This window comes from Protopterus annectens, chromosome 6.part0, assembly GCF_019279795.1.
Source record: "Protopterus annectens isolate FY-2018-M chromosome 6.part0, PAN1.0, whole genome shotgun sequence".
Taxonomy (NCBI): domain Eukaryota; kingdom Metazoa; phylum Chordata; order Ceratodontiformes; family Protopteridae; genus Protopterus; species Protopterus annectens.
The window spans coordinates 1,663,489,536-1,663,515,644 of NC_056737.1; the positions used below are offsets into that span (position 1 = coordinate 1,663,489,536).

A 26,109-nucleotide genomic window follows, 5' to 3' on the forward strand; every position below is an offset into this window, starting at 1 on the left:
GTTTATCCTTTTCTGAAAATAGAATTAAAAAGTATTAACAGGAGGGAAATGTTAGAAACATATGTATTAATGTGTGTATGCTTAATGCTAATTAATAGTCAGAAGAATTAACACGTTTTTCATTCCATTTTACATGCACTGTGTTATATATAAATTGAGTTTCATATGAGACTGAAAAAGATGCTTTTTGAAAGCTGCAGTATACTTTCTGAAACTTGCAAGATGCCCTCTGACCTAGTAATTGCTAGCACAGCAATATTCATGTTTATGCCTTTTGGAAATGTACTTGAGAAGCAGGTGCTTATCTGCTAGGTCAGGAACGAATGAATGAACAATACTATATTCTGTAAATGTAATGATTTTAAACAATCAGCTCTGTTCGAAGCATGAGAACATGTACAGCTGCAGAAGCTTAGAGATAAAGTAGACAAAGGATTATTAGAGAACTGAACTGTTAGCATTGTGCTTGAATTAGCCATAGTACCTTGAATGGTAACATAACATGTATCTAACTGGTGGTAATCAAGGCCACGTTGTTTTCCCCAGGAAGTTTCTCACAAAAATTGATAAATCAGCAGAAATTCATGGGACTGATGGTCAACAAATGATGATGAAAAGACTGGTAATTTATTACGTCAGCTTGGTAGGCCATGTCTGGTTAGAGAATGTATAAAAGTGAAAGTATTTCCGGTTTCTAGTTAGACAAACTCTGTAATAGCACGTTTTTGTCTCCTTGCTGCAAGATTAAAGTGCCTTAACCTGAACCTACCGTGTTTTGATCATTTTTAAAGTATATTTTTCCTTTGACAGCCTATTTATACATTTATGGTTGGGCAGTTGTTTAATATACATATATATTTTTGTTTCAGGAATTTCTGTTATTATTTATAATATACATATTTGTTTTATATTTTTATATTTTTTATATTTTAATTTACAGTTAGAAAACAACATATGTACACATATATATCTGTATATATACTCAATATAATATATATTTTATTATATTCATATACTTCATCAGTTTATTATATATTAGTCATTTTACACATATATACATTTTTATGTTCAAGATGTTACACCTTGTAGTGGGAGATCTAGTATACTGCATTTCTTTTGAGATGTATTTGTACATTTTTTTCTCACTTCAAATGGAACTTAGTTGTATTTGTAGTTGTATCTCTCATTAATTCATTGATAAAGATTTTTTCTTGCTATTAAGTAGAAACCAATGTTTTATTTTATGTTAACATTTAATTGCGTATATATTTCTATTTTTAGAATATAGCAATGCTGATTTTCAGCTTTTAGCTATCTGCCAATATTGGGTTTGGTTTAGAGTATAATAGCCTAGCCCATTTATATCAGTTAGATAATATTTATGTTTTAATATATTAATATATATCCGTTCGTAGGCAATTAAGTATGTTATAATTCTGTTATTTAGAACGTAGTAACGTTTTTATAATGAGATATTATTGCATATGTGTTATATGTCTTATGATATCAGATATGTGCATTTTTGTTGCAAATATCTCAAATGGTTTTAAATGACTAGTGAAAGGAAATGATGTCATAGGCGTCTAGAGTATATAAGAAATGCATTGTTTTTAATTGCTTATGGCCTGATGAAACCTACGGGTAAAAGCGCTAGCCGCATGCATGTTTACAATAAAATTACATTTTATTTACCGCTCGAGTCTACATTAGTTTATCTTGGATTATAATTGTTGGATTATATTGTTGGATTCTACTGCTGGTGAAGTGAAAACTGCCGGATTGTAAGGACTTGTTTTACTCTTAAAGGTTTGACCTACCTTCATTGAATTGAAAATCCTCTGAATTCTCTAATATGCAGATGTTTTAGTGTGTGCTGCATTGACTATTAATGCTCCTGTGAAATCGTTACAAGTGCAGTTTGAATTTGGCGCCATCTATAAATTCTGCCTCATACTTCCCTGTTATTATTTACTTGTTGGTTTTGTGTGGGAAGTTCTTTAAGCAGCCAAGATATATTTACTATTACTTTTACTTGTTATTATCCTTTTTGGCTGCTTAATTAATATGGCAGAACTTGCTAAAGAAGAAATTGAACTGCCTTACACACTGGAGAATTACCATGATAGTTCTATCAGAGTCCGGTTGTGCGTGGAAGGTAATGATAACCCACTGAGAGCCTATGATGCCTTAGATGAGCCGATAGAGGATGGTATCCTGACGACAACACAAAATAATGGATTATCGACTATGTTAAATCAGATGGAAGCTGACTTTTTGAAACTTAAACGATTACAACTCCAAAGACAGCACTTTGAAGTATGTATAGAGTGGCAAATTATACCAAGGGGGCTACGCATTCTAAAGATGCCTACTACTGGTCACAGGTATCCAGATTTGTTGTACCAGTGGCAGAAAATAAATTTAGATGCAAGTATACTATACATGACATTGCTCAATAACTATCTCCTACCTGAAGAAAAGAATTTACGGGAACAAATTACTAAACAACAAGAGACTATATATTCTATGTTCCCCAAACAAATAATTGATAAGGCAATTACAAAATTATTGGACAATGTTTATATGTATGAAAAGAAACTTTTAGAACAAAAGCAAAGCAAAATTAATTGGGACACCAAATACTTTGCTATAGGTCAGGTCTTTACTTGGCCTAGAGAAGAGAAAAAGACTGCTACTAACAATAAATTAATAAATAATACTAACAATAGAGCTCAAATGAATGTAATGCCTAAGAATGATAAAGTCAGTGATTCATTAGAGACATTTAGTTTGAATCATGATGGTGACTTGAATATCTGCCTGGATACTAATAACTCTACAACTGATCCCTGTAATCATGCTGGTACCAAGAGCAATAATCATGTCACTACTAAAGCATTAGTACATCATGATCCAGAAATAAGTCTTAGTCAGAATGGTAATCTAGATAACACCATGGTTAATAAGGACTGTATATCCAGGGAATGATAGCGTCACACCTATAATATCCAATGAAAAATAAACAACTGTAGAGACTGTGGTGGTTAGAAAGAAAATTAGAACTATTAATAATGATAATACTCATGATATGGTCCCTTTCCCCATAGGGGAGAAGTGGAAAGGTGGGGGAAGGACAGATCCATGAGTCGAGGCAGACAGAAGAGAAGGATTATAAACACCGAACCAGTGGGACCCACGTTAAAGAAAATGTGGGGCAGGAATCTAACTCACTAGTATGGAATATATCTAGTAGGAAATTTACAAAGTATGAAAATGAAGTTATAGAGAAAGGGCTTACATTTATACCTACTACTAGAAGTGACATAACGGAAACTGTAACAGACCTGAAATTGTTTGTTAGGAGTGTTCAGCTAAAAATGGATTTTGGTCAGACACTAACTACAACACATGCACAAATATATAAAAAACCTAGTACTTATATACCACCTCTACATCCACTACTAGAGGCTTTTTCTAAACCGGTAGAAGAAGAGCTATATAAACAAAATCAGATACATAAAAGTAGAAAATGTTATGGAAATATAACATATAAAGTTAGAAGAGTGTTAGATACTCTTAAACATGACCCTAGCATAATGATTAGACCGGCTGACAAGGGTGGACCCATTGTCATAATGGACATGGATAAATACCTGAATAGTATGGAAACAATGTCAGCAGATGATAATTATTACAAACAGATTAATACTAAGCATGTTGATAAAATTATTGACAGAGTTCAAACTGAAATTCGTAATCTGCATCTGGCAGGTCATATTAATCAAGAACTATATGATTTCTTTAAGATGGATAGTCCTAGGATACCGTGTATTCAAGGGGTCCCTAAAATACATATAAATCCTGTAGAACCACCCATGAGACCTATAGTCGCCGGCAGGGGCTGGTTAACAGAACCTATATCACTGTACATAGAGTCTAAGTTAAGAACAGTAGTGGAGAATTATAGACATATATTAAAAGATACCAAACATTTTCTATTCATGTTGTATGAATACATGGAAGTTGAAAAGGTTATACCGGATTATTGGTTAGTTACTTTAGATGTCACATCATTATTTACCAGTATCCCTAATACAGAGGGTATTGAATGTATACGTAGATGTCTCACACAAGTGCACTCTTATAGTCTGGCCCAAGTTGAAACTATTAGTACATTGCTAGGTCTAATATTGGATAATAACATTTTTACTTTCCACAACCGGACTTATATCCAGAGGGATGGCGTAGCTGTGGGCACGTCGTGTGCCAATAGCTATGCCAACCTAGTTATGGTCGATTGGGAAGATAGACAGTTATTCAGGATGGATACCTATAGGAAATACGTTGGGTTTTATGTTCGTTTTGTAGACGACATCTTTCTGATTTGGAAAACAGATGAGGTACAGTTAAATTCTTTTATTCAACAGATCAACTCCTTAACACATTACTTAAAATTCACTATGACAGCATCCCTAAAACAGGTGGCTTATCTGGATGTTTATGTGCAAAAGATCCTTAATGGCTACCTGAATACAGGAGTATATAGGAAAACATGCCATAGGATTTCTTATTTACATAGATCTAGTATGCACCCACATTACACTTTTAGAAATGTGGTTAAAGGCCAGGCCATGAGGGTGTCTAGGTTGAACCCCACTCAACAGGGATACAACTGTGAATTAGCTGATCTTAAGAAACAATTTCCAGGGAGGTCTTACAAAATCAGTGAAATAAACAATTGTTTAATGGAACTGGAGCATTATAGAAAAAATCGTGCTTACCCTTATTTTGCTGATCAGAAAGCTAAGAAAAATATAAATATTAGGAGCAGTTATGCAAATCTAAAAGTATCACCAGTAATATATTATGCACAAGATATAGGAGAGATTAGAACAGCTTATATGAAATACTGGGACCTACTCTAGGTAAATCCTGACATTTTAAAAATTGTAGGAGATGTACCCCATTTTATCTATAAAAATAAGCCAAATTTATATAGAATGTTATGTGGTTCTAATAGACTCGATAAGAAATCTAGTTGCAGCTACAGTTTTGCAGGTACTAGACCCTGCGGAAAATGTAATTTCTGCTGTTATATAGATCAGTCAGCAAGTTTTGTTCATCCTGTAACACAGAAATTATTTAGATTTAATTGCATAGCTAATTGTGAAACTTCCCATGTTGTTTATCTGGCAGTTTGCCAATCTTGTCCATCATTTTATGTTGGCAAAACGGACAGACGCCTTAGAGAGAGAATTAGGGAGCATCTCTATAACATTAGGATATGCTCAGATAGAAATGCCCTATCTAAACATGTGGAGAGTTACTCAACACAGCATTGTTTTAAATTTATGGTTATTTGTGTAAACCATCCTACTATTAGAAGGGGTCCTATACGCAATATCACTGAACAACGTGAGACTGAATGGATAATTAGGCTTAGGGCAGACCATACACCCGGACTTAATGACCGTGTTCCCATCAGACCAGTCCTTAAAGCCAGACCATTAAAGATCAAAGCCTAATTTCATATATAGAGATTTAAGTATTTATTTACTCAGTAGTCTCATTGCCTATTTATACATTTATGGTTGGGCAGTTGTTTACTATACATATATATTTTTTTGTTTCAGGAATTTCTGTTATTATTTATAATATACATATTTGTTTTATATTTTTTATATTTTAATTTACAGTTAGAAAACAACATATGTACACATATATATATCTTTATATATACTCAATATAATATATATTTTATTATATTCATATACTTCATCAGTTTATTATATATTAGTCATTTTACACATATACACATTTTTATGTTCAGGATGTTATACCTTGTAGTGGGAGATCTAGTATACTGCATTTCTTTTGAGATGTATTTGTACATTTTTTTCTCACTTCAAATGGAACTTAGTTGTATTTGTAGTTGTATCTCTCATTAATTCAAGGATAAAGATTTTTTCTTGCTATTAAGTAGAAACCAATGTTGTATTTTATGTTAACATTTAATTGCGTATATATTTCTATTTTTAGAATATAGCAATGCTGATTTTCAGCTTTTAGCTATCTGCCAATATTGGGTTTGGTTTAGAGTATAATAGCCTAACCCATTTATAGCAGTTAGATAATATTTATGTTTTAATATATTAATATATATCCGTTCATAGGCAATTGTTAAGTATGTTATAATTCTGTTATTTAGAATGTAGTAACGTTTGAATAATAAGATATTATTGCATATGTGTTATATGCCTTATGATATCAGATATGTGCATTTTTGTTGCAAATATCTCAAATGGTTTTAAATGACTAGTGAAAGGAAATTATGTCATAGGCGTCTAGAGTATATAAGAAATGCATTGTTTTTAATTGCTTATCGCCTGATGAAGCCTACGGGTGAAAGCGCTAGCCGCATGCATGTTTACAATAAAATTACATTTTATTTACTGCTCGAGTCTACATTAGTTTATCTTGGATTATAATTGTTGGATTATATTGTTGGATTCTACTGCTGGTGAAGTGAAAACTGCCGGATTGTAAGGACTTGTTTTACCCTTAAAGGTTTGAACTACCTTCATTGAACTGAAAATTCTCTGAATTCTCTAATACGCAGATGTTTTAGTGTGTGCTGCACTGACTATTAATGCTCCCGTGAAATCGTTACAAGCACAGTTTGAATTTGGCGCCATCTATAAATTCTGCTTCATACTTCCCTAACTGTTATTATTTACTCTTAGGGTATATTGTTTTACTGAATTATTAATTATGGCTTGTTATCGGTGGATTTTTTTCATGTGATATACTTGATTTTGTATTTTAACAATTGGATTTCAATGTGTAACTAGTTCTGATGAAGATGATGAGAAATTTTCTATCAATAAATGGAATTTTGAAGCCAGTTATTTTGTCATTCAGTAGTACTACAGGATGTTTTTTAATTTCAGTTTGTAGGGCATAAATACCTCAGAAATGAATAGCCTTAGGAAGAACAACAGTCCTAGGAACTAGGAGGAATACGTGCTTCAAGAAAGAGAAAAAAGGAAAAGAGCAGAAGGCGAGCAGGGAGGGAGTGAATACTGCAACAGTGAAGAGAAGGACATTTACTCTTATGGTAAGATTTTACACAACTGTACTCTGTTCTTCTATATCACGGTTGCTGTATTCTTAACAAAAAGGAAAGTACAAAAGCTCAAGAGGAAGACCCAGAAGAAACCCATGCAGGACAGTTCTGGCAAAGCCAGCTCTTGCTCTAGAAACAACATCCAATTTGTAATGCATAGTAAAGGTATGGACAGAGGTCCAAGTAGCAGGTTCAAGGATGGAAAGGGTATCCAGTCCTTTGAAAACAGCACCAGAGGTAGCCACAGCTCTGGCAGTATGAGCCTTTAAAAAGGCAGAAAAGCTTTTCCCATGAAAGGAGTAACAAAAAGAAATGGCCTTAGAGATCCCGGAAGAAATGGTTTGCTTAGAAACAGCCAAACCTAGAGATCTTGGAAGAAAAGAAATAAAAACGCGCTCAGACTTGCGAATGACTTTAGCAATAACATCTGAGCTGCCTATGCAAATCCAAGGTGTGAAGAACCTTTTCACTAACAGACTGCAGAGAAGGAAAAAGGGAGGGCAAATTAATAGACCGATTAAGAGACAATTCATTAATCACCTCGGGCATAACAAAAGGATTGGTATGAAGAGACACCCTGTCCCTATGAAAAACCAAAAAAGGGGGAACAGCCATAAGAGCATGGAGTTCAGACATCCTCTTAGCTGAAGTAAAGGCCAAAACAAGAAGAGTCTTTCTTGGACAATGCTGTAAGGAAGCTGAAGTTACAGGCTCAAAAGCAGCCTGAGTCAATTTTTCAAGAACAAAATCAAGATTCCAGGAAGGTAGAATAGGCTTCCTTGGAAGTCTGACATGAAGGATGCCTTCAAGAAATTGCTTGACCTCAAACCTAGAAGCCAGAGGTTGCATTTTTGGCAGACAAGCCATTTTGGGATGTTTGGCTAGGCTTAAAAAGGCTCTTGTGGTCATTAGCCTAGTAAACGCGAACCTATGAAAAAGCAGAAATAGCTAAAAGGTGAGCTTTAACAGAAGAATATGCCAAGCCATCATGGAGCAATTCACACAATTAAGAGAACCAGATGGATCTCCACAGAAAGAGGATCCTGGTTATGAGTGAGGCACCACACAGAAAATCTCTTCCCATTTGGACATATAGGAATTCCTGGTAGTAGGTATCCTGCCTCCCACAGAACATTAAGCACATCTTCAGAAAAAAGGTGCAAAGCCCTATCACCCGCAATGTCAGCTGAGCAGTGAAGAATTGAGGATGGATGAGAGACTCCTTTTCTTGTGTACAGTGGATATAAAAAGTTTAGACACCCCTGTTAAAATGCCAGGTTTCTGTGATGTAAAAAAATGAGACCGCAATAAATCATTTCAAAACTTTTCCCACCTTTAATGTGACCTATAACCTGTACAAGTTAATTGAAAAACAAACAAATCTGTTAGGGAAAAAAATATAAAAAATAAAAAATGCACAATAAGCTGGTTGCGCAAGTGTGCACACCCTTAAACTAAAACTTTGTTGAAGCACCTTTTGATTTAATTACAGTATTCAGTATTCTTGGATACACACCTGCCATCAATTAAAGAGACTGATTAACCCCAAATAAAGTTCAGCTGTCCTAGTAGGATTTTCCTAACTAATACTTGGCTGTCTGCAACAGCAAAAGCCATGGTTCACAGAGAGCTTCCAAAGCATCAAAGGGATCTCATTGTTGAAAGGTATCAGTCAGGAGAAGGGTACAAAAAAATTTCCACAGCATTGGCTATACCATGTAACACAGTGAAGAGAGTCATCAAAAAGTGGAGAAAATATGGGACAACAGTGACGTTGCAAAGAATTCGATGTTCCACCAAAATTGATGAAGAGACGAGACAAAAACTGGTCAGGGAGGCTGCCAAGAGGCCTACAGCAACACTGAAGGAGCTGCAGAAATTTCTGGCAAGTACTGGTTGTATACTACATATGACAGCAATCTTCCGTATTCTCCATATGTCGGAGCTATGGGGTAGGGTTAGAAGACGGAAGCCTTTTCTTACACAGAAAAACATCCAGGTCCAGATAAAGTTTGCAAAACAATACATCAAGTTTCCCAAAAGCATGTGGGAAAATGTGTTATGATCTGATGACACCAAGGTTGAACTTTTTGGTCACAACTCCAAAAGATACATTTGGCGCAAAAACATTTTGCATCATCAAAAAAACACCACCCCCATGGTGAAGAATGGTGATGGCAGTATCATGCTTTGGGGTTGCTTTTCTTCAGCTGGAACTGGGGCTTTAGTCAAGGTGGAGGGAATTATGAACAGTTCCAAATACCAGTCACTTTTGGCCCAAAACCTTCAGGCATCTGCTAGAACGCTGAAGATGAAGAGGAATTCCACCTTTCAACACAATGACCCCAAGCATACATCCAAATTAACAAAAGAATTTCTTCACCAAAAGAAAATTAAAGTTTTGGAATGGCCCAGCCAGAGCCCAGACCTAAATCCAATAGAAAATCTGTGGGGTGACCTGAAGAGGGCTGTGCACAAGAGATGCCCTCGCAATTTGACAGATTTGGAGTGCTTTTGCAAGGAAGAGTGGGCAAATATTGCCAAGTCAAGATGTGCCATGCTGATAGACTCCTACCCAAGAAGATTGAATGCTATAATTAAATCAAAAGGTGCTTCAACAAAGTATTAGTTTAAGGGTGTGCACACATATGTAACCAGCTTATTGCATGTTTTCTATTTTTTATATTTTTTCCCCTAACAGATTTGTTTGTTTTCAATTGAATTGTACAGTTTATAGGTCACATTAAAGGTGGGAAAAGTTTTGAAATTATTTATTGTGGTCTCATTTTTTGTATCACAAAAACTTGGCATTTTAGCATAGGTTCAATTAGGTTAGGGGTTAGGTACTAGGCCCTAGGCCCTCAGGCCTAGGGCCTATACCAAAGCCATAATAACAATTTCTTCTTCCCTTCCCATTATCTTTGGACCTGACCCCTGCTGGGGGGGCGACTGACGTGATCCTGGGTGAATTTCCTTTCTCCCTAGCATGGGTGTGTAAACTTTTTATATCCACTGTATGTCCACCCTGTGAGGTAACTTGCGGTGATTGCCTTTGGCTAGGTGCAGAAGAAGAAGTAACCAATGCTGTCTGGGCAAAAAGGGAGACACCAACAATATTTCAGGAGATTCTTGCTCAATCTTGAGAAAGACCCTCAGAATGGGAAGGGAAGGCTTAGAGAAACATCCCCTTCCAAGAAAAAAGTAGGGCATCCATCTTCCAAGCCACAAAACCTGGGACTCTGTTGCAAAAAATAGGAGGTTGTCTGTTCAAAGGGAAGACAAAAAGATCTACCTGAGGCATACCCCACTGACAGACAATGCCAAAAAACACATCTCTGTGAAGCATCCATTCATAAGCCTGTGTTCTGGACCTGCTCAGAGAGTCTGCCACTATGTTCTGTTCAAACGGAATATATACAGCCTGAAGAGTCACTTGTTACTGGACAGCCAGATCCCAAAGTTGAAGAGCTAGCCTGCAAAGATGGTAGGACCATGTCCCCCCTTGCTTGCTGATGTACCACATCACTGTGGTATTGTTTGTAAAGATTTTGAGAGGCCCTGGAAGAAAAAGGGAATGAGACATCTGAAGAGCAAAAAGGAGAGCGCTCACCTCCTTTATACTGATGTGGTCCGTCCTCTGATGAGGGGATCAAAGACCCTGGACCTTGAAGGAACTAAAAGACACACTGTTCGTGATGATCCTTATGGGCAATCTGCCTCCCACACTAACATCTTCCCTTTTTGCATGAGATGTAAACTCACAAAATCAAAAAAAGGAAGAAAAAGATAAGAAACCCCATCAGGGTGCTTATCTGAAGTATAGCTCAGCAACCAGCACAGAAGGAACATTCAGACCGATGTTTGATGATGGCATACGGACTGGTGACAAAGAAGTTCTAAGGTCCATCTGTCCGTATGTCACCTTTATGCCCTATGCCTTCAACGAGGACCATGCGTGTGATGCACAATGTCTTTAAATCCTAAGACTTTGGTATACTGGCCAGACTTTGGGTTATCCATGTCAGGGAATCCCTTTTGTGAAGAACACCGCAATAGTGACATGGAAAGAAATCCAAAATACTTCTTTTTCAAAGATGTGTCTTGCATCTGTTACACAACGGATGCAATTACCTTATTCTACTACCCTCCCATTTCATCTCTTAATCACAAATGTATGCCAGCACTTGGATAGACTCACCCACTTTTAAAAAAACACCCAGGAACTGAGCTGTAAACACAATGCACATATGTATAACTAATTTCTCCAATACTCTTTGCTCTATTGGTGATCAAATCTCTTTGCCTTCCTACTTAATTATTGTTCCAAATACAATTTATCATATATTTTCCTATGTTTATTATTTCAGACTGAATTTGCAATACATTACCTACTGATTATCTGTTACTTTTATGTCACACTGTATGCTGCAATACTAACAGTGTATTCTGTACTTCACTGTATTTTCTGTTTTAAGTTCCCAAGCTGAAAATGTAAAACCGTTTAAAAAGACCAATGTTCTACCCCAGTTAAATTTAAATTAATAAAACAAAATGGAATAAGTAAATTTACTAGCTCATTAAAAGACCCATTCTTTCTGCAAGGGGATCATCTTTAATATATTCCAGTCCTTTGGCACTATAGCAGTTATTAAATAGGCTATACATTTTTTGCCAGTGTTTTACCATATAGTATTTCCAACAGTTATAAAACCCTTTAAGAAGCTCATATTGTACCTCTGCTTTAACTTCTCAAAGATAACTTCTGAGTTCCTTCCCTAGTCTACCATCTTTTCAGATGTACCCATTCAAAGCTGTTTAATATTTTCATGCAGGCACTCCATCTTTTCTCCCCTGCTTACACACAGGCTGTGAAAAATTCACCCATTTGCAGGATTGTCACGCTTCCCTGATGAGCACAGTAACAGAAACCAAAGTAAAGTGAAAGAGACTGACAAGAGGAAAATCTAATCACCTTTACTGATCACTGTGCCATGACACCAGTCCACAGTTATTTTAACAAAAGAAAGCCAAGACCACCGTAAAACAGAAAAGTAAACTTGTTGAAAGAAGACAAGTACAGTTGTTTAAGAACTTATCATAACAGTAACAGTATATGACTGATCATTGTTGCAGTATTTTTAACTGATGGGATATCCTGTCAAGGATAACCATACACCCTACCAGCATACCAAAGCCTGGGCACCCTCCTCTTGCAACATACATTTGAGATATGACCTCAGCACAATGGAAACAGAGGTACATAAGGAATTTGCAAACGCAAAGTACCTCAGGACTTTCTTGTCCTAGACAAGCAGATGAAGCAGAAGTAGAGTCAAACAACCAGATATGTACAAGTAAAAAAAAAAAATAGGTATAAAAGCAAAAGAACCCACCTCAGCCAAACATAAAAGGAAGAAAAAAGGGGGTAAGAAGATATGGAGGGATGCAATACTGCAACAGTAATCCATCTGCCATCTACAGTTAAGGTGAGTTTTTAAACATACTATGCCCGTCTGTGATTATTGTTGTAATATTATTAACTGATGGGAGATTCGCCAAGCTGTCTTAAGAAGACAGGAAGGAGGAAGCCTAAACAGAGTTATGGTCCAAACGTAGCAAACCCTGCTCTATTCTTAGAGAAAACATCAAACTTGTAATACTTTTAAAAGTGAGAAAGGAAGAAAAAGTAGCCGCTTCAAGCACTGATCTGGAATCCTGACCTTTGAAGAAAGTCCCTGATGAAGCAGCAGTTCTAGTAGAAGGTGCCTTAACTGGAGCCGGAAGCTGTTTACCTTGCAAAGAGTAACAAAGACAGAGCTTTGGATATCCAATTAGAAACAGTTTGTTTGGAAACAGAAGCAGCTAAAGTGTTGTTATGGAAAGAAACAAAAAAGCTGATCACCTTGGTTTTCTGTAAACAAAACCTGAGCTGCGTATTGCACATTTAAGAAATGTAGGAAGGATCCTCTCCATGAATTCTGATGGAAAACAAAAAAAGGTAGGCAAGTTAATAGTCTGATTCAAGGAGAGCTCATTAATAACCTTGGGCATAAAATAGGTATTAGGACAGTGAGTAACTCTATCCTTGTGAAAATGAGAAAAGGTAGAATAGCTATTAAGACTTGCAACTGTGAAACTCATTTAGCAGAAGTCAAAGCCACCAACAGTAGTTTTCAAAGTACAACACTTAAGTTAAGACAAGCAGAGGCAGAAGGCTCAAAAGGGGATAGGGAAGCTGTTTCAGCACACAGTTCAAATCCCAAGAAGGAAGGAAAGCCCTTCTTGGTTGCCTAATGTGCAGGATACCTTTCAAAAACTGTATGACCTCAAATGAACATGACAGTGGTGGATCCAAAGGTAGGCAAGCAGAAACAGCTGACAGATGGACTTTAATGTAAGAGTATGCCAGACCAACACTGAGCAACTCACACAAATAAGCCATAATATTGGGAATACCCATCTGATAAAGGTCCTGATTCTGTCTACAGCACCAAAAGGAAAATGTTTTTCATTTGAAGATGTGTTTTCCTAGTATTTGGTTTTCTAGCCACCTGTAAAACCTGAAGCAGGTCCTCAGAAAACTGTTGCCTGAAAAGAATAAACACACTATCACCCAAAGAGTCAGAATCAAAGTCGGTAGACTGGATGAATTAAATAGCCGGTATTTTATGTAAATCCATCTTGTGAGGTTACCTTTGATGACTGCTGCTGCCCAGATGAAATAGAAGGACTAATGCTGCCTGGGCCAAAAGGGAGTAACCAATAAGATTTCTAGTTGGTCCTTTTGGAATCAATGGAAGTGGAGGGAAAGCATCCTTTCACAAGGAAAGGCCCATGCTTGAGGGTATGATGGTCTTGAGCAAACAAGTCTGAGCTCTTGTCATATATGGAAGCAAAAAAGATATACCAGTGGAGTACTTCTCTGATGGGCCAATGTCCACAAAGACCTCTCTGTTTAGCATCCATTTCTGATTGAGTGCTGCAGATCTCCTCGGGGGTCTGCAATCTTGTTTCTCCCTGAAGGTGTGTACAGAGTCAGAAAAAAAGTTTGCATTGCATTGCAATTTCCCAAGCTTTCAAAACCAACCAGTAGAGGCAATAAGACTTGTTGCCCCCCTCAACCCCCCCCCCCCGGGCTTGCTCATATACTACATGATGGTGGTGTTGTGTATGAAGATCCAAAGAGGATGCAGAGTTCAGAGATAATGCAGGGACTGAAGAGCTAAAACAAATTCCTTTGTCTCCTTTATACTGATGTGGCCCCTTCTTTCATTTCGAGCCCATTCCCCAGGGACTCTAATGTCCCTGGAATCAACACCCCACACCAGACCTGATGCATCTGTGAACAAATCTTGGCAAGGGAAAAGTATCAGAAAAGGCACTCTTGGATTGAGTGAAATGCAGTTCGCTCACCATGAAAGTTCCTTCTTGATGAAGGGCAAGAGAGGACTTTGGAAAGTTAATGGATGACTACGGTAAGTCCAAACAGACTTCAGATACTACTGTATTTTTCTCATCTGGAGTCTGGTGTAAGGAATCGCAGGAATCCTTGATGTCATGTAGCCTAGAGCTCTGACAATCTCCATTAAATAGAATTCTGAAAGTAATTTACCAGAAAAAGAACCTTGTCTTCTGGAATAAAAACTGCCATTTGGCAATATGTTGATTCTGTAGCCCAGGGCAAATGGATCTTGACATGGAATTAAGCAAGACTTCCTCATGTTCACAGTGAATCTCAGAGTGGCCAGAAGGCTCCATCACATCAGCTTTAAGTTTCTGGTTCTATAGATACATTTTTTAAAAGTCAGAAAACTAAGTAAAGTCTTAGGCACAAATGCCTAACAGACAAAAAGTACAGTTGTGTACACTTACCATAAATGTAGATGTTCTAGTGTATTCACTGTTGCAGTCATTACATTTGGCTAATCTGCTGGCAGGTTGCCCTCAGTTGGCCTGATTAACAAAGTCTTGGGTCCTGCGTCAGTTTCTGTCCCTTCTTCCATGACGTCAGGTCGTCAGGGGTATAAAACATACAGCCGATGCCATTACATCAGTTTTTCTTGCCCCAGATGTCAGGTGCCCCCCAAATGGGGAGCAAAATATATATATATATGTATATATATATATATATATATATATATATATATATATATATATATATAATAAAAAACACAAAGCATACACCTCTAAACAAAAGCAAATACACCAAAAAGGCTTTTAAAGATAGTAACAGAAATAAGAGGTATAGCTAGAGAAACTGGGGCTGGAGGGAGGGTAACCAGGACTGCAACAGTGAATACACTCGAACATCTACATTTATGGTAAGAGTATACAACTGTACTATGTTCTTCGTGTTTCACTGTTGCAGTCATTACATTTGGGTAGAATCCCAAAGCTATGGTTGGGAGGATGGATTTATACAGCATTAGGAGCAGCTATAAGGCCCTGCAGGACAGCACTGGCAAAGCCTGCTCTGGATTTAAAGAAGAGAGGTAAATGGTAATGTTTGGTGAACGTATGAACTGAGCTCCAGGTGGCAGCTTCTAGAATGTCTCTGGTAGGAACCCCTCTGAGAAAGGCTGCAGAAGTAGATGCAGCCCTGGTGGAATGAGATAGGATCCCCTTGAGGACAGGTTTACCATGGTGCATATAGCAGAAACGAATACAATGGCTTATCCATTTGGAAATAGTCTGCTTTGAAATAGCCTTTCCCTCTGCCCCTGCAGCAAATGCCACCAGTAATTGTTCAGATTTTCTTAAAGATTTTGTCCTGTTTAAGTAGAATCTTAGTTGTCTGTGTACATCCAATGAATGCAGAATCCGCTCACCCTTGGTCTGTGGATTTGGAAAGAAAGTTGTCAGATGAATGGTCTGATTAAGGGCCACACTAGATACTGCTTTAGGCATAAAGGATGGATTGGTTCCAACAGCCACCCTGTCAGGGTAAAAAATAATGAAAGGCTCCGCTGCCATAAGAGCCTGTAGTTCTGAAATCCTTCTAGCTGAAGTGACTGCTAAGAGAAAAGCTGTTTTCCAAGAGAGAAATTTTAGGTCTGCAGTAGCAGCTGGCTCAAAAGGGGGTAGAGTGAGTTTTTTCAAAACAAAACTGAGATCCCATGCAGGAGTTGGTGCTCTCCTGGGAGGTCTTACATTTTTGGCCCCTCTGAGATACTGCTTTAGCAGGGGATGAGAAAAGATGGGAGGCTCTGTGTTGTAGTGAGCTGAAATGGCAGAGGCATGGATTTTTAATGAAGAAAAAGACAGGCCCTTGTGAAGCATCTCAGTTAAATATTGCAGAATCAGAGGAATATTGGGTAGTGCTGTGCTTATTCCTTGTGCTTGGTTCCAGGCACAGAATCTTTTCCATTTGTCAGCATAAGACTTCTAGTACTAGGCCTTCTAGTCTCCTAGCCCTTTTACAGACCTTTTTAGACCTCCTTCTAGCCCCCTTTTACAAGCACAAGGTGCAGGATTTGAGTCTCACAAGGGATAATTGGCTAGGCTTAAAATGGCTTGCAAGGGCAGTTAGCTTAGTACTAATCTATGAACCTATGAACCTATGAAAATGGCATCCATCATGGGTTTGCTGAGAGATGTAACTGGTGAAATTAGTTGATTAGCCATGCTGCAAGATTCAAAGTTTGGAGCTGAGTGTGCAGAATTTGATAGTTCTGCTGAGACAGTAGGTGAGGTGTTTGAGGCAGGTATCATGGAGGAAGGTGTGACATATTGCACAGGAGTGGGTACCAGTGTTGGCGAGGCCAGTCTGGAGCAATCAGAATCATTTTTGGTTTTTCCTGTCTGACTTTTAGTAAGACTTAAATAAATGAAGCCAAAGGAACCGTTCACCAGATAACAAATAATTGAACATCCAACTCCAAAGGAGACCAATGCGCTGCAGAACGTCAATTTATTTTAAGCAACAAACAAGTCTTGCTTTTCGTCGGCGACTCCTCACCAACTTCTTCAGAAATTTTAAAATACCGCGCCACTAACGTGGCTAATTTAAATACCCTACTAAAATACATGATGTCAACACGTTCTCCTTCCCATGAAATCAACATTTAAAGTAAACCCGATAACTAAACTTTATCACTATTCAAAAATCATTTAAAAAATCATTTAAAAAGCTAACCGCTTAAACTACCACTGCCTTATATAGTGCCATATTCGCAGTCAACTGGAAAAAAAAAGTACTGGCTCAGTGCAAATACATACTTCCCTAACTACATATAAGGAATTTATAGCAATTTAAATACATAAACATAACTATCTAAAATCTTCTAAGAAAAAAAACCATAACACATAAAATAAAACTACAAAATTAAAAATACAAGAGACTAACCACCCCTGAATAAAGGCGTAGCTAATCTAAAACATAACCATAATAACGATAATGATTATTGAAAGTGAAATATAAACAAATACATCCTTCTTAATAAAATCCTACCTTTCCAAACTTCTCAGTTTCAGTATACTAGCAATAGACAACATGCTATATAGACCTGGATAATGATAGGCATCCAGTTTTAACTGCCATAACAATTCCTTGAGTTCCAGCAACAAGGATTCAGGACCCCCCCCCCTATTGTTTGAAACCATCTGGTCAATTACCATGAGTTAAATTCATGTTCAGGGCACTCCTTTATATGCTTGGCCAGGGCATTATCCAATTTTTCTTTCCTGATGGCATACAGGTGTTCATATAAGCGCTCCTGTAGTCTCCGATCGGTTTTTCCTATATAAAAAACAGGACATACAGTGCACTTGGCCAAGTACACCACATGTGTACTGGTACAATTGAATCTCCCCCTGATATTATACTTAGATTCTCTAATCGTAAAGTGGGTGCCTGCTTTGACAAACTGGCAATATTTGCACATAATACATTTAAACATTCAAGATCTAGCATTAGTGGGCTGGGGGTTCATTTCTAGGATCTTCTTTAGATTAAGGCCTCTCCTGAAAGATACTTTGGGAAATGTTCCAAACTGGTAGGAAACTTGATTATCTGTAAAAAGAAAACTCCAATTCTTCTTGATAATAGAAACAATTTCACCTGTGTCAACAGTATAGGTAGTAATAAAGCTGTAGGGAAAGAAACTATTAACCTGGACATTTTCTGGTAACATATCTGATTCTGTATTATGATAGCTTAATATAGGGAGGTATATCCCATTCTCCCTCTTGGAACATACCTCATTGCGCAATTCTGCAATCAAACCACCTGGGTAACCTCTGTTCAAGAAGAGGTTCTGAATAAAAAGACATTCATCCAAAAAATCACTATCTCTAGACACCATCCTGGCCACTCTCACCAGCTGGCCCTTAACTATTGATCTCTTCTGGTGAAATGGATGGTTACTATTGAATTGTAGATAGGAATTGGAGAATGTAGTTTTCCGGTGGATTTTAGCTAAAAAAACAACCTTGAGATGTATCCTTGTGCAGGTCCACGTCCAGGTATGCCATCCTCTCCCCAGAAAAATTCAAAGTGAATTTAAGGAATTCAGTTGAATTGTTGAAACTCGTAACTAGAGACTCTGCCACTTCTTTGTCGCCCTTAAGAATGATAAAAATATCATCCAAGAAATGGGTGTATAATAGAGCTTTTTCTTGAATTATAGAATTGGGAAAAACAAATTCCTTCTCCCAGAAAGCCATCACCAAATTAGCCACGCTGGCCCCACAAGGGGACCTCATAGGCACCCCTATCTTTTGGTGGAACCAACGATTGTTGAAGGAGAAAAAATTGCATGTTAAAATAATATCCAATAATTCTCTAACCATCGAGATTTCATTAGCTGGTGCTTGTTTGAAAATCATGATAGCTTGAATCCATTCCACCGCAACATCATGTGGAATAGAAGAATATAAGTCTACCACATCAATGGTTAGGAAATAACTTTCAATACTGAATTTCAGACCATACGGAGGTGCCTTGTTACTTCCACATCTGGAGGTGGAGGCACCCCATTACTTTGTTCTAAATGTTCCTTGCGACTGAAACCTGGAGCTTTTGGAATGCCTGGGTTTGACCTGAGCGGCTCTAGTGGGTACTGGAAAGGACCAGTTCTTAGTAGGCCAGTGCCTACTAAACCTGGGTGGCTGCACTTGTAGGAAATCTTTCACAGTTTGCATAGATTTAGCTTTATCTTCCATCTTTTTCAAAACTTCTTCATCCTTATTACCAAATAGACGGTCCTGTTGTAAAGGAGCATCCAACAATTTTGCTTTAACATGGTCAGGCAGATTTTGTTCATTGAGCTAAGCATGCCTTCTTATCACAGATCCAGTTACAGCAGCCCTGCAAGAGGCCTCCAAGAAATCAAAACCACATTGCAAAGTATGTTTCCCAACTTGTTCAGCTGAATGCAATAAATCCTGCAACTCTATTTTCCACACAGTCAGAAATCAACATCATTTTCTGTTTAAGTAAACCCATGACATACTGTTGATATTTAAGCATATGAAATTGACAGTTTAGAGCCCTGATTGCCAAGGTTGCAGACGTGTAAACCTTCTTACCCCATCTATCCAGCGCCCTGGAATCTCTATCAGAAGGGGTAGGATTTTTAGCAGTAGAGGCCTTAACACCCATGGGACCCTGAGAAATGGTTTTAGGGTCAGCAGTAGGGTTTTTAAAAAGGAATTTGTGGCAGTCAGGAACCCTGTAATATCTGTCTGGCTTACTGGGAGCCGGAGGCAGGGAATCAGGAGTTGTACTGGATTCTGAGAAAACATCATCAACAATGTCTAGAACAGGAGGTATAGCCAAAGGCCTATGCTGAGGAAGAAGAAGAAAATCCCTAAGTCTCTTTTTAGATTCTGAGAAATCCTGACTCTCCCAGTGAAAGTGTTCCCTTAAGGTATGCAAAGTTTCTCCAAAGGAAAAATCCTCAGGAGGAAAAGCAAAATGGATGGAATCTTCTGCATCAGAGTCCTCATAAGTGGGAGCAGATAATTCCTGATCAGAAGAGGAATCAGAAGAAATAGAAACCGGATCTGAAGATTCATAGTCAGTGCCTTGCCTAGGCCTCTTAGCAGGAGGGGGATGGGTACCCCTGATCAAGGTAATTAAGTCCTCAGCCATTTTGATCATTTTTTTTAGGCATTGGGGCCTGTACACGTGGCCCAAGTGTCGGTTTTTTAGACATAGAAGTAGTTTTTGGCCTTAGTTTTGAAGATGGTGTCAGTTTAATATACAGATCTTTAGGCCTGAAAACACCCTCAGAAGCCGGTGCCTGCTCAGCGGCTCCGGACCCATCTAAGGTAGAGACATCCACGGGTTCAATACTTAAAGTATCTCGTGGCATACCGGACTCCGAATGGGTCTCAGTAGAGGCCTGCGAATCAAAAGTAGCGGGTATCAGGGGACGCGAAAGTGCCTCACTGAGTACCGGCGAACTGGCGACTGGCTTAGGAGAAGCTTTGTTGTCGGTTTTGGGCCTCAACGGTCTGTCTCTATCTTTTCCTTTGCATTTTTTAGGTATTCCAGTAGTCGGATTGCTAACTGATGACATTTCTAGATAGCTAAATCTTGAGCCAAAATATTTAGAGGCAAAAATATACCGACGTTTTATAGTGTGCTGATTAAATTTAGCACAAAACCGACAGCAAGGCACGTTGTGGTCAGGGCCTAGGCAAGGAATACAGTACCAATGAAAATCCTTATGAGGTATTTGCTTCCCACAAGTAATACAATTATTAACTTTTACTGACATTGGTAAGGAGCAAGAAAAAGTTTCCCCAACGGGGTACTTAGCTTTTAGTAGAAGACTTCGGTTCTGAAACTCGAAAACGAAAATTTCAGGAGTTGATTGACCGGCACTTGCGAACTGCTTCTGCTTTGGGCACCGCGCAGCAAGAAAGACTGATGTAATGGCATCGGCTGCATATTTTATACCCCTGACGACCTGACGTCATGGAAGAAGGGACAGCAACCGACGCAGGACCCAAGACTTTGTTAATCAGGCTGACTGAGGGCAACCTGCCAGCAGATTACCCAAATGTAATGACTGCAACAGTGAAACACAAAGAACATCAATCCCTATTATAATGTTCAGCACTCAGACAAAACATTTAGTATGGTGACTTCTGTGAGAAATTTGCCTCCCACAATCATATTTTCCTCTCTTTGACACACAACTTATAAAGTACAATAAAATAGAAAAAGGAAGGTCCCCAATGGGAATACTTATCCTCTTAATGGGAAAGGAAGAGGCACAAATCATACAGCTAACAAATCAAAGCTGAAATGACAGATTTGGTCTTAGCTGATGGCAAGAACGTTTTGAGGTACTTTGCTTCCATACATCCCTTACGTACTGGTGCCTACTATGGGCCGAGTTCATACATAAAACATAATGCGCAAGGGGAGGGTACCAAGCTTTGGTGCACTGCCCAGATCTACAGCTATCCTTGGCAAGATATCCTATCAGTTAATAATACTTTAGGAGAGATCACAGAAGAATATCTGTTCTTTCTTTGTGACAGGAGTAGTACAGCTAGCTTTCTAAAACTAATCAGAAGTGATTGCTTCCAGACAGGTGTCTCTTTCAGTGGCTAGTTTCTGAGAGGCAGAAACTTTGCTCATATGACTGATACCAGCTCCACATGCTATTTAAATAGTTTCCAAAGTGGATGAAATCACAGAGGATGAACAGTTGAACACAGGCAATTTAAGAGTACACATTTCTCTAAATGTACCTTTGTTAGCTGCTGTTTTTCATAGCTGGTAAATTTGCAGTGCCTATTTTTCTCCACATACATCATCAGCTACTCTTTTCATCTAGCTGAATAGACAAGAAAAAACACAGACTAAATGTTTGAAACTGAGCAATTTAGACATTAGTTTGTGTTACTATCCCTACTCTCTACAAATACTTTCTTGGTACTTTTTTTTTTTTTTTTTATTTGACCATAGTAAATACTGCACAGCTACAGTAAAGAATGCTTAATACAACAGTAGATCTCTGACAAGGAAAGTAGAACACTGACATGGAAAGGTCAGTGTAATAATAAATCCTAACATCTGGGGTATTACTCACCCTAAAGGTCTTCATTCCCAGCCAGATAAGACAGCAGGTCTGCCTTAGTCCCAATGCTGGTTATGCAATACTGTTCCTTTGAATGCTGGCTGCTGCAGAACCTCACACACAAAACCAGAAATGAGACAAGTTTTCTTAATTTCATTGAGCCCTATATAGCCTACAAAGGGACTAATCAAGAGCAACATAAATATAACAAAAATTATATTTAGAACTGGACTGGAACAACAAACAAAGTAAAATCACCTTTTATAGGGGGGTAGTATCTTTACTATTACAATGACCAAGGAAACAGGGAGTAGCTTTATTATTACAATGACCAAAGAGTACTGCAGTCACAATCTGCACTGTGGATGGTGGAAGTAATGTCATCCCAACAGATGTGTGCTCCGCATAACCGTAAGAATTACCATTTTATGCTCCTGTTTGACAGGAATCATCACATCAAGTTGGCCTACAAACTGGTTACAAATGTTTACGGGATGCCACATAATCTTCCCCATAAGTAACTTGTCCGAAGGACCAGGATGGTACAAGACATACATTCCAGGGATCTCAGAAAACATCTTGTTATTATGACTTACTGATGACAAAATTATAAGTGCAACAGGACTCACTTGATATATGTTCACTTGTCTTGGAGTTGGAAAGACTTTCAACAACAATGAACTGATGACTGCCACTAGAATAGTTACTGAGGTCAAAAGAGTCAGGGATTTTCTGTATGTCATTGGTATTCAAAAAGAGCAGAGCAATGCAATGGTCTGATGGATGTGTTTTGCCACTATCTGCAATCTGAACAGGGATAATGTTTTACTTCAGGAAATGGAATTAAAAATCTGATAAATACTCTGCAGCCATAGATAACCCACACAGAAGAGTTGAAAACTAATGAGATGTTATCTGGAACGCAAGGTACTTTTTAAGAGAATGTCCTACACGATAGTGTAGCCAAGTGAGTCCTGATTTATGAAAGAAAGTAACTCTTCAAAGCCACTATCTTGAAAGTCTTTGCAATTACAAATTGTGTTCACATCCAGTAAGTGCACAAACGGTCATGATGTGTTGTCTTTTTCTGGAATCAGAAATCATATAAAATAAAAACCTTGCCACCTTTGACTGGAAGAAAACCTCTGAACTGCTTCATTTGCCAGAGGTTTCGACATCAACGGAAGCACTAGATGCATTTGACGAAATGTTGTGTGTGTGTGTGTGTTGGGAGGAGACATCACTACCCCGGTGGTATCTAAACAGATTTGATCACATCCTCTCATTTAACTGATTGAAACACCCATTTGTTTATTATCTGCTGCCAGGCAGAACAATGACACTGAAACCTGTCTCATGGAAAAATGAGAAGTAGAAGGGGTAAAAGGAAGGAACCTGTCATTTTTGAAACTTTCTGGTTTGTATCTTTTCTTTCCTGATGTACTTAAGTTGTTGTAGCTGTACTGCTTTTCCTTTAATTGTTTGTGATGAAAGCAATAAAAAGAGAATTTCTTTCAGGTAAAACAGTTTTCTATTTTGTACTGCTAGTCCTTCGAAACTGAGGCAAAGAGGTACATATATACTTCCTTGAACAAAGTACAGTTGTGTCTAACCATAAATGAAGATGTTACAGCGTCTTCACTGTGCAGTAATAACGTCTTGGGATTTCCTTCTGAGAAAATCCTTGTCCTGCTCAAATACCAGAGACTTTTCTCTCCTCCTGGCCTGGTGGACATCCTCCCCTCAGACGTCAGGATGTCAAGGTATATGGGTACAAAGGTCACTGATCCCATTTTCCTCAAAAGGTAGGCCTAAAATGCATACATATCTGCTGACTTTATCAGATCCAAACATACTGAAGTTTTAAAACATGAGGAGGAGAAGAAATCTAACATGACATACTTGCTTAGTTTAGCTGAAGCATTTCAGTATCAGTGGTAATGGAAAGCAAACCAGAAGACGACAAGAATGTGACATCATCTGAATGTGCCAAAACAAACAAAAAAGAATACAAGGAAAAGGATCAGAAGAGAAAGAAAAAAATGGAAAATCCACAAATTCAGTGGCAAGTACAGAGATCTCCTGAAATTACCTCATGTTGACCAAGGTTTGATGAAGGAATGGTTAAAGGAGAGGTGAACTGAAGCCAAAAGATGAAGGGAATATAAGGGAGGCTCGAGGACAGTGGACTATATACTCACTGGCTTACAGAGTCCCTTGAAAATGAGGCAGAAACTGGCAAATGCAGCTTCTGTAAAACAGAACTGGAAACAGTTGCTCATCTTGTTGCTGGATGTGATATACTCATGGCAAATTGCCTGTATACTGAAAGGCACAAAAATGTGGCAAGCCTGTTGCACTGGGGATTGTGTAAACACTACAATAGAGATGCAACTGAGCAGCACTGGAAACACCAACCAAAAAGCATTGCAGAGAATGAAGTGTACATCACATGGAATCCCCCATTACCAACAGTTCAAAAAACAGATGTGAAAAAAACAGATCTAGTAGTCCATGAAAAACATAAAAGTAGCACTGATCACTGGAATTGCTATATCCATTGATTACACTGTCTTAAGTAGAGAGACGCACAATCATAAAATAGCAGGATTTGCAAGCAGAAATTACAGCAATGTGGAAAAAAGAAAGAAAGTTCCAAAAGTAGTAGGACTAACAGGCCTAAAAAGAAGAATTTACAGTCATACTTAGATAAGTTACTAATACATATAACCCAGTATGAACTACAGAAAGAGGCATTTCTGGGGACATTGCAGGTATTAAGAAGAGCACTTCTGCTTTGATGAGAGACTGAAACAATACTAATTTCACCAACTCTAAATTTACCCTGACTTAGGAATGGGGTCCATTCCAGTTATGGTATTAGAAGCCCAAATCACTTGGAGAAATTAAACAAGGAGCACAGAGTACCCATACTGCCCCCAGGAGGGCCACTGTAAGGGGAAGGGACCTGAAAGGGGAATCAGACAAAGTGGAAGGAAAACTGAGGGATAAGAGGATAGGATAGCAACCAAAGCTTAGAACAGGGGTATGGAGGGAGGGAAAGACTACTGCAATGAAGACACTTGAACATCTACCGTTATGTAAGTAGATACAACTGTACTATCCTCATTGTATTTCATTGTTGCTATAATAACTCCCTGGGAGAATTCCAAAAGCTACGCTTGGGAGGTCGAAAAAAGGAACTAGGGCAAAGCCAGGGGGCCCTGCAAAATTGCAGAAATTAACCCAGGTCTAGCGCTAGTAAAAGAGAAGTTTTTTTTGTTCAATAAAGGAGGATTTTTTTCACAGATATGCCCCTGATGAAGACAGCTGTAACTCTAGGAAAGTGTCCTGTTTTCACAAAAGACTAGAAAAAATGAGGGAGCTGCATGGAAAGACAAGGCAGTATTGCAGAGGCATGAAACTTAAAAGAAGAATAAGAGAAGCCTTTTGAAAAGAATTTAGCCATATAAAATAGTACCAGGGGTAGTTGTGCTGGCAAAGATTTTTGTCCCTTGACCTGGCACCAAATAGAGAATCTCTTCCATATTTGAGAGATACAATTTCCTCTTACTGGTCTTTCTAGCCTCTTCCAGAATGGCTAAGATGTCCTCGAGTAGAAAGTTTCTCTGTGGGATAATGATCAGATCCATCAATGCTGCCTTGGCCAAAACAGCACAATTAGGATTATCTCTGGCCCTTCCAGGGAATGAGAAGGAAAGCATTTAGAAATAGATCTGTCCATGGGTAGGAGAATACACATATCCTTCAGGCCTTTGTGTCTTTGGTCTTTGTGCAATACATCTTTAGTTGCCGGTCTTCTTTGGAAGCAAAGGGGTCGATGTATGGCACACACTCCATCTTTAGAGTATTTTTTTTTTTAAATATTTCTATTCAACATTCACCTGTAAGAGTCTGACACTGTCCTTACTCAAGTGGTTTGCC

General features: G+C 38.2%; 1 protein-coding gene across 2 annotated transcripts in view; it reads right to left on the minus strand.

Annotated features, from left to right (window-relative positions):
* Positions 1-26,109, minus strand: part of LPGAT1 (lysophosphatidylglycerol acyltransferase 1) — a 1,227,529-nt gene that overhangs the window by 50,518 nt on the left and 1,150,902 nt on the right. The window contains exon 7 of one of the 2 annotated variants that reach the window (XR_006365251.1): positions 21,836-21,921. The exons of the other annotated variant lie outside the window; for it this stretch is intronic. The gene's annotated coding sequence lies outside the window, so the exon portion shown is untranslated. The remainder of the gene's footprint in view (positions 1-21,835; positions 21,922-26,109) is intronic. 2 annotated transcript variants of the gene reach the window in all.